The sequence below is a fragment of the Oncorhynchus keta genome, chromosome 12 (genome assembly GCF_023373465.1).
Source record: "Oncorhynchus keta strain PuntledgeMale-10-30-2019 chromosome 12, Oket_V2, whole genome shotgun sequence".
Classification (NCBI taxonomy): Eukaryota; Metazoa; Chordata; class Actinopteri; order Salmoniformes; family Salmonidae; genus Oncorhynchus; species Oncorhynchus keta.
In genome coordinates, this window is record NC_068432.1 from 39,656,651 (window position 1) to 39,667,513 (window position 10,863).

Genomic DNA, 10,863 nt, shown 5'->3' on the forward strand with positions numbered 1-10,863 from the left:
TGAGAAGGGCTTTTAGTGGGGCATAACAAGGGTCAGCCCATCATGGCCTGTGAGAGAGCAGTGGCACCCTATGGGGCTGTCTGTAAGGACCCTGTCATGCCAGAGGCTGTCCAGTTGGTTGCCCGTCGAGACGGCTGGCTAGAGGGGCCATTCTGGTTCTCACAGCACTGTGACAAAGACCGCCTTTAACTGTGTAGTTATTAGACAATGGCTAGCTACCCTCCCATTCCTTACCTCTGCCACACAGCCAATAGGAATAGAGCATGCTCTGTAGACAACAACAAGAGGTGTGGGGAGGGTGTGAGGGGGAGTGCATGAGGGGGGGTCTGTGTGTGTGTGGAGGAGGATGCTCCACAAAGCTCTGAATTGGGTCGATGAGGATTTGCGTAAAGTAGGCCAATCCGTGTCCCTCTGAAGACGTCTCCTCATATAGAGCGTCTCCTCACTGTACCAACACACACTCACCAATTAACAGAAGGCTATGTCTGACGACACTGCTGCTGTCGCTACGTGTGGTGCAGTAAAACCAAGGTGCATGAACAGGCAAGTTAAACCTTTCAACTCAGCGCTTCCGTCATCCCTTATACGCGATGAAAATGGCAGATTTTTTCATTGATGAGTGCTTAATGCAGTGGCTGTACAGTAACATGCTATACGTTATGTCAGAGCTCAGGTTCTGCGCTATACAGTGCTGTATTGGTTTTGACTGACAAGTCATTCTGAACTTGAGGACCGCTCGCCACAAGAAGATGCCCCCTTCCCTCCAGCTAATTGGGCCACTTTTGCACATTTGTTGTTGTCTGAGTGAGGACAATGCTTTAAATCATGAGGAGTCGATGTGTTCTGAAAGATGAGATTTGTATTTGTGTTTATTATGGATCCCCATTAGTTCCTGCCAAAGCAGCAGCTACTCTTCCTGGGGTCCAGCAAAATGAAGGCAGTTTATATCATTTTAAAACACTACAATGCATTCACAGATTTCACAACACACTGTGTGCCCTCAGGCCCCTATTCCACCACTACCACACATCTATAGTACAAAATACATCTGTATGTATAGTGTGTATGCTATCCTGTGTGTATGCTATCCTGTGTGTGTGTGTGTGTGTGTGTGTGTGTGTGTGTGTGTGTGTGTGTGTGTGTGTGTGTGTGTGTGTGTGTGTGTGTGTGTGTGTGTGTGTGTGTGTGTGTGTGTGTGTGTGTGTGTGTGTGTGTGTGTGTGTGTGTGTGTGTGTGTGTGTGTGTGTGTGTGTGTGTGTGTGTGTTGCTTCACAGTCCCCGCTGTTCCATAAAGTGTTTTTTAAATCAGTTTTTTAAATGTAATTTTACTGCTTCCGTCAGTTACTTGATGTGGAATAGAATTCCATGTAGTCATGGCTCCATGTAGTACTGTGTGCCTCGCATAGTCTGTTCTGGACTGTGAAGAGACCTCGTGGCATGTCTTGTAGGGTATACATGGGTGTCTGAGCTGTGTGCCAGTAGTTCAAACAGACAGATCTGATGTTGAGGAGTATAATACATATCGCTTTGATGTCATACAAGCAAACCACACACCCACGAGTCTAAACGTGCACTTCACATTTCCATTTCCCGTGTCAACGTTTATGATCTCCACATTGGCACTAGAATAAAGCTTTCAAATGATGCCCACCTGACACAGATTGCGATTTATAATGGAACTTTTTTGGATTGCGTAAACAGCAACAGTAATTGTGTGATTCTGGGGACGCAAGGCTGTGTTCCAAACAAAAAACTACAAGTGTGTTTGTTTCAGTTCCTCAATGGCAAAGCTAAGAGAGCTCAAACAAATCATTGAAGGCTCATTCCTTGAGTCATAAAGGTGCATTAACATGACGTAGACAGTTGGAAGAAGTGTATGACCACTTGGAGACACCAGTTAGATCTCACACTCAGTCCCTTATAATAGTTTCCCCCTTATCTTGCACCTACTCCAAATATTCTTATCATGTTACTGAATGTATCCAGAGTATTCTCAGATTTCATTGTCAATACATGCTGTGAAAAGTAGAGTAAATGTAAAACATACTAAATCAACAGTGTAATGTATGGATTCAGTCTTGTGTCAGGTGACCTGTTTGTCTTCACCTTTTGGTCTGATCATTTCCCCATAATGTCCAGTGTTCTCTTTTCATTGCTATCGCGGTCATGGATATGATTTGTATAGTTCTTCTGTTAGAAACATTTCAATTTGGCCATTTCCACACTGTAAGAGGTTCCCATGTGGCTCAGATGGTAGAGCGTGGCACTTGCAACACCAGGGTTGTGGGTTCAATTCCCCCAGAGATCAGTACAAAAATATATACACTCACTACTGTAAGTGGCTCTGGATAAGAGTGTCTGCAAAATGACTCAAATGTAAATGAAAGGGGTTACTGACTACAATTCATTGGCCTATGCTAACTATAAGGATAATTTCTTCTTGAACTTCAATGTATAGGTTTTCCTTTACACCACTAAAGCCAGTAGCAGACTGTATACCTCAGAGGAAGAGATTCTTTCCAACCAGACACCCTGCAGCTCTGTCTGAAAACAACATGAACTGACCTCAGGAAAAAGAGGGGGGAGAGACCCTATACAACAAGAGACTCAAACCCACACAGAAATGGTTTAAAACTACCTCGGAAAAGGAGAGAGACCTTGGAAAAAGGAGAGAAAGAAAGAAAGGTCCTGAACAACAGTGGAGGAGGTGTAAAGTGTCTGGCAACTCAGACTGGACACTATTGTAGCTGTGTTTTTTATGGCGTCCATTTCACTGGCCACAAAAGGGACCGGTGTGTGTGTCGTCACGCGTTAAGTTAGCTGGTGTAGGCCGCTCTCTTTTTCTCTGTTTATGGCCTCCAACAGTGACACACAGTCACACACACTGATCCACCAATACACAAACATGTACCAAGCATTGGAGCATTTCTACTTATTTAGTTTCTTTCTTGTTTTGCCAGTTTTTGATATTCTTCTCCTTCTCTATTTTTCTCCATCTTGTATTTCAGTTGAAGTATTCAGAGCAATCGCTGCATTGCAAACAGCTATCACCCCTTTCCTGTGCTCACTGAAAGCAGAGAGAAGGGGATGGCGTTTAAAAAGACACTTATGGGAGGGAGAGGGGGGCAGACAGAAGGGGGTGAACAGATCTTACAGACAGTACAGAAAGAGCGAATCTGGCTGCTTTTAAGTGAGAGGGAAAGCACATAGTACACTATAGTTACCTCCGAGAGGGGGACAGACGCACATAGTACACTATAGTTACCTCCGAGAGGGGACGCACAGACGCACATAGTACACTATAGTTACCTCCGAGAGGGGACAGACGCACATAGTACACTATAGTTACCTCCGAGAGGGGAGGGACACACAAAGTACACTATAGTTACCTCCGAGAGGGGACAGACACACATAGTACACTATAGTTACCTCCGAGAGGGGGACAGACGCACATAGTACACTATAGTTACCTCCGAGAGGGGACGCACAGACGCACATAGTACACTATAGTTACCTCAGAGAGGGGGACGCACAGACGCACATAGTACACTATAGTTACCTCCGAGAGGGGGACGCACAGACGCACATAGTACACTATAGTTACCTCCGAGAGGGGGACAGACACACATAGTACACTATAGTTACCTCCGAGAGGGGGACAGACACACATAGTACACTATAGTTACCTCCGAGAGGGGGACAGACACACATAGTACACTATAGTTACCTCCGAGAGGGGACACACAGACGCACATAGTACACTATAGTTACCTCCGAGAGGGGACACACAGACGCACATAGTACACTATAGTTACCTCCGAGAGGGGGACTCACAGACGCACATAGTACACTATAGTTACCTCCGAGAGGGGACGCACAGACGCACATAGTACACTATAGTTACCTCCGAGAGGGGGACAGACACACATAGTACACTATAGTTACCTCCGAGAGGGGACGCACAGACGCACATAGTACACGATAGTTACCTCCGAGAGGGGGACAGACGCACATAGTACACTATAGTTACCTCCGAGAGGGGGACTCACAGACGCACATAGTACACTATAGTTACCTCCGAGAGGGGACGCACAGACGCACATAGTACACGATAGTTACCTCCGAGAGGGGGACAGACGCACATAGTACACTATAGTTACCTCCGAGAGGGGGACAGACGCACATAGTACACTATAGTTACCTCCGAGAGGGGCACAGACGCACATAGTACACTATAGTTACCTCCGAGAGGGGGACAGACGCACATAGTACACTATAGTTACCTCCGAGAGGGGGACAGACGCACATAGTACACTATAGTTACCTCCGAGAGGGGGACACACATAGTACACTATAGTTACCTCCGAGAGGGGGACACACATAGTACACTATAGTTACCTCCGAGAGGGGGACACACATTGTACACTATCGTTACCTCCGAGAGGGACACACACATAGTACACTATAGTTACCTCCGAGAGGGGGACACACATAGTACACTATAGTTACCTCCGAGAGGGGGACACACATAGTACACTATAGTTACCTCCGAGAGGGGGACACACATAGTACACTATAGTTACCTGCGAGAGGGGGACGCACATAGTACACTATAGTTACCTCCGAGAGGGGGACACACATAGTACACTATAGTTACCTCCGAGAGGGGACACACATAGTACACTATAGTTACCTCCGAGAGGGGACACACATAGTACACTATAGTTACCTCCGAGAGGGGGACAGACACACATAGTACACTATAGTTACCTCCGAGAGGGGGACAGACGCACATAGTACACTATAGTTACCTCCGAGAGGGGGAGGGACACACAAAGTACACTATAGTTACCTCCGAGAGGGGGACAGACACACATAGTACACTATAGTTACCTCCGAGAGGGGGACACACATAGTACACTATAGTTACCTCCGAGAGGGGGAGGGACACACATAGTACACTATAGTTACCTCCGAGAGGGGGACACACATAGTACACTATAGTTACCTCCGAGAGGGGGACAGACGCACATTGTACACTATAGTTACCTCCGAGAGGGGACGCACAGACGCACATAGTACACTATAGTTACCTCCGAGAGGGGACGCACAGACACACATAGTACACTATAGTTACCTCCGAGAGGGGACGCACAGACGCACATAGTACACTATAGTTACCTCCGAGAGGGGGACAGACACACATAGTACACTATAGTTACCTCCGAGAGGGGACGCACAGACGCACATAGTACACTATAGTTACCTCCGAGAGGGGACACACAGACGCACATAGTACACTATAGTTACCTCCGAGAGGGGGAGGGACACACACAGCACACTATAGTTACCTCCGAGAGGGGGACACACATAGTACACTATAGTTACCTCCGAGAGGGGGACACGCATAGTACACTATAGTTACCTCCGAGAGGGGGACACACATAGTACACTATAGTTACCTCCGAGAGGGGGACACACATTGTACACTATCGTTACCTCCGAGAGGGACACACACATAGTACACTATAGTTACCTCACTATAGTTACCTCCGAGGGGGACACACATAGTACACTATAGTTACCTCCGAGAGGGGGACACACATAGTACACTATAGTTACCTGCGAGAGGGGGACGCACATAGTACACTATAGTTACCTCCGAGAGGGGGACACACATAGTACACTATAGTTACCTCCGAGAGGGGGACACACATAGTACACTATAGTTACCTCCGAGAGGGGGACACACATAGTACACTATAGTTACCTCCGAGAGGGGGACAGACACACATAGTACACTATAGTTACCTCCGAGAGGGGGACAGACGCACATAGTACACTATAGTTACCTCCGAGAGGGGGAGGGACACACAAAGTACACTATAGTTACCTCCGAGAGGGGACAGACACACATAGTACACTATAGTTACCTCCGAGAGGGGGACACACATAGTACACTATAGTTACCTCCGAGAGGGGAGGGACACACATAGTACACTATAGTTACCTCCGAGAGGGGACACACATAGTACACTATAGTTACCTCCGAGAGGGGGACAGACGCACATTGTACACTATAGTTACCTCCGAGAGGGGACGCACAGAGTACACTATAGTTACCTCCGAGAGGGGACGCACAGACACACATAGTACACTATAGTTACCTCCGAGAGGGGACGCACAGACGCACATTGTACACTATAGTTACCTCCGAGAGGGGACAGACACACATAGTACACTATAGTTACCTCCGAGAGGGGACGCACAGACGCACATAGTACACTATAGTTACCTCCGAGAGGGGACGCACAGACGCACATAGTACACTATAGTTACCTCCGAGAGGGGACACACAGACGCACATAGTACACTATAGTTACCTCCGAGAGGGGAGGGACACACACAGCACACTATAGTTACCTCCGAGAGGGGACACACATAGTACACTATAGTTACCTCCGAGAGGGGGACACACATAGTACACTATCGTTACCTCCGAGAGGGGGACACACATAGTACACTATCGTTACCTCCGAGAGGGGACACACATAGTACACTATAGTTACCTCCGAGAGGGGACACAGACGCACATAGTACATTATAGTTACCTCCGAGAGGGACGGACACACATAGTACACTATAGTTACCTCCGAGAGGGGGACAGACGCACATAGTACACTATAGTTACCTCCGAGAGGGGCACAGACGCACATAGTACACTATAGTTACCTCCGAGAGGGGACACACATAGTACACTATAGTTACCTCCGAGAGGGGGACACATAGTACACTATAGTTACCTCCGAGAGGGGACAGACGCACATAGTACACTATAGTTACCTCCGAGAGGGGGACAGACGCACATAGTACACTATAGTTACCTCCGAGAGGGGACAGACACACATAGTACACTATAGTTACCTCCGAGAGGGGACGCACAGACGCACATAGTACACTATAGTTACCTCCGAGAGGGGGACGCACAGACGCACATAGTACACTATAGTTACCTCCGAGTTGGGGACGCACAGACGCACATAATACACTATAGTTACCTCCGAGAGGGGGACGACAGACGCACATAGTACACTATAGTTACCTCCGAGAGGGGGAGGGACACACATAGTACACTATAGTTACCTCCGAGAGGGGACAGACACACATAGTACACTATAGTTACCTCCGAGAGGGGACACACATAGTACACTATAGTTACCTCCGAGAGGGGGACACACATAGTACACTATAGTTACCTCCGAGCGGGGGACACACATAGTACACTATAGTTACCTCCGAGAGGGGGACAGACACGCATAGTACACTATAGTTACCTCCGAGAGGGGACAGACACACATAGTACACTATAGTTACCTGCGAGAGGGGACGCACATAGTACACTATAGTTACCTCCGAGAGGGGACACACATTGTACACTATCGTTACCTCCGAGAGGGACACACACATAGTACACTATAGTTACCTCCGAGAGGGGGACACACATAGTACACTATAGTTACCTCCGAGAGGGGACACACATAGTACACTATAGTTACCTCCGAGAGGGGGACACACATAGTACACTATAGTTACCTCCGAGAGGGGGACACACATAGTACACTATAGTTACCTCCGAGAGGGGGACACACATAGTACACTATAGTTACCTGCGAGAGGGGCACATAGTACACTATAGTTACCTCCGAGAGGGGGACGCACATAGTACACTATAGTTACCTCCGAGAGGGGAACACACATAGTACACAATAGTTACCTCCGAGAGGGGGACACACATAGTACACTATAGTTACCTCCGAGAGGGGGACACACATAGTACACTATAGTTACCTCCGAGAGGGGGACAGACACACATAGTACACTATAGTTACCTCCGAGAGGGGGACAGACACACATAGTACACTATAGTTACCTCCGAGAGGGGGACAGACGCACATAGTACACTATAGTTACCTCCGAGAGGGGGAGGGACACACAAAGTACACTATAGTTACCTCCGAGAGGGGACAGACACACATAGTACACTATAGTTACCTCCGAGAGGGGGACACACATAGTACACTATAGTTACCTCCGAGAGGGGGGGACACACATAGTACACTATAGTTACCTCCGAGAGGGGGACAGACACACATAGTACACTATAGTTACCTCCGAGAGGGGACGCACATAGTACACTATAGTTACCTCCGAGAGGGGGACAGACGCACATAGTACACTATAGTTACCTCCGAGAGGGGACGCACAGACGCACATAGTACACTATAGTTACCTCCGAGAGGGACGCACAGACACACATAGTACACTATAGTTACCTCCGAGAGGGGGACAGACGCACATAGTACACTATAGTTACCTCCGAGAGGGGGACAGACACACATAGTACACTATAGTTACCTCCGAGAGGGGACGCACAGACGCACATAGTACACTATAGTTACCTCCGAGAGGGGACACACAGACGCACATAGTACACTATAGTTACCTCCGAGAGGGGAGGGACACACACAGCACACTATAGTTACCTCCGAGAGGGGGACACACACAGTACACTATAGTTACCTCCGAGAGGGGACACACATAGTACACTATAGTTACCTCCGAGAGGGGGACACACATAGTACACTATCGTTACCTCCGAGAGGGGACACACATAGTACACTATCGTTACCTCCGAGAGGGGGACACACATAGTACACTATAGTTACCTCCGAGAGGGGGCACAGACGCACATAGTACATTATAGTTACCTCCGAGAGGGGACGGACACACATAGTACACTATAGTTACCTCCGAGGGGGAGGGACACACATAGTACACTATAGTTACCTCCGAGAGGGGGGACACACATAGTACATTATAGTTACCTCCGAGAGGGGGACGGACACACATAGTACACTATAGTTACCTCCGAGGGGGGGAGGGACACACATAGTACACTATAGTTACCTCCGAGAGGGGGAGGGACACACATAGTACACTATAGTTACCTCCGAGAGGGGGACACACATAGTACACTATAGTTACCTCCGAGAGGGGGACACACATAGTACACTATAGTTACCTCCGAGAGGGGAACACACATAGTACACAATAGTTACCTCCGAGAGGGGGACACACATAGTACACTATAGTTACCTCCGAGAGGGGGACACACATAGTACACTATAGTTACCTCCGAGAGGGGACGCACAGACGCACATAGTACACTATAGTTACCTCCGAGAGGGGGACAGACATACATAGTACACTATAGTTACCTCCGAGAGGGGACGCACAGACGCACATGGTACACTATAGTTACCTCCGAGAGGGGACGCACAGACGCACATAGTACACTATAGTTACCTCCGAGAGGGGGACAGACGCACATAGTACACTATAGTTACCTCCGAGAGGGGGACAGACGCACATAGTACACTATAGTTACCTCCGAGAGGGGGACAGACGCACATAGTACACTATAGTTACCTCCGAGAGGGGACAGACGCACATAGTACACTATAGTTACCTCCGAGAGGGGACGCACAGACGCACATAGTACACTATAGTTACCTCCGAGAGGGGACGCACAGACGCACATAGTACACTATAGTTACCTCCGAGAGGGGGACAGACACACATTGTACACTATAGTTACCTCCGAGAGGGGGACAGACGCACATAGTACACTATAGTTACCTCCGAGAGGGGGACAGACGCACATAGTACACTATAGTTACCTCCGAGAGGGGGACAGACACACATAGTACACTATAGTTACCTCCGAGAGGGGGACAGACGCACATAGTACACTCTAGTTACCTCCGAGAGGGGGACAGACACACATAGTACACTATAGTTACCTCCGAGAGGGGGACAGACGCACATAGTACACTCTAGTTACCTCCGAGAGGGGGGGGGGACACACATAGTACACTATAGTTACCTCCGAGAGGGGGACACACATAGTACACTATAGTTACCTGCGAGAGGGGGACGCACATAGTACACTATAGTTACCTGCGAGAGGGGGACGCACATAGTACACTATAGTTACCTCCGAGAGGGGGACGCACATAGTACACTATAGTTACCTCCGAGAGGGGGACACACATAGTACACTATAATTACCTCCGAGAGGGGGACACACATAGTACACTATAGTTACCTCCGAGAGGGGGACAGAAGCACATAGTACACTATAGTTACCTCCGAGAGGGGGACAGAAGCACATAGTACACTATAGTTACCTCCGAGAGGGGGACAGACGCACATAGTACACTATAGTTACCTCCGAGAGGGGGAGGGACACACATAGTACACTATAGTTACCTCCGAGAGGGGGACAGACACACATAGTACACTATAGTTACCTCCGAGAGGGGGACACACACATAGTACACTATAGTTACCTCCGAGAGGGGGGACACACATAGTACACTATAGTTACCTCCGAGAGGGGGACAGACACACATAGTACACTATAGTTACCTCCGAGAGGGGGACACACATAGTACACTATAGTTACCTCCGAGAGGGGGACAGACACACATAGTACACTATAGTTACCTCCGAGAGGGGGACACACATAGTACACTATAGTTACCTCCGAGAGGGGGACACACATAGTACACTATAGTTACCTCCGAGAGGGGGACACACATAGTACACTATAGTTACCTCCGAGAGGGGGACACACATAGTACACTATAGTTACCTCCGAGAGGGGGACACACATAGTACACTATAGTTACCTCCGAGAGGGGGACACACATAGTACACTATAGTTACCTCCGAGAGGGGGACACACATAGTACACTATAGTTACCTCCGAGAGGGGGACACACATAGTACACTATAGTT

The 10,863-nt window shown here is 48.3% G+C and overlaps 1 protein-coding gene across 1 annotated transcript in view; it reads right to left on the minus strand.

The window, feature by feature from the left end:
- The window catches only part of LOC118377313 (zinc finger SWIM domain-containing protein 6-like), a 118,742-nt gene that overhangs the window by 51,314 nt on the left and 56,565 nt on the right, over nt 1-10,863 (minus strand). The gene's annotated exons all lie outside the window — the stretch shown is intronic.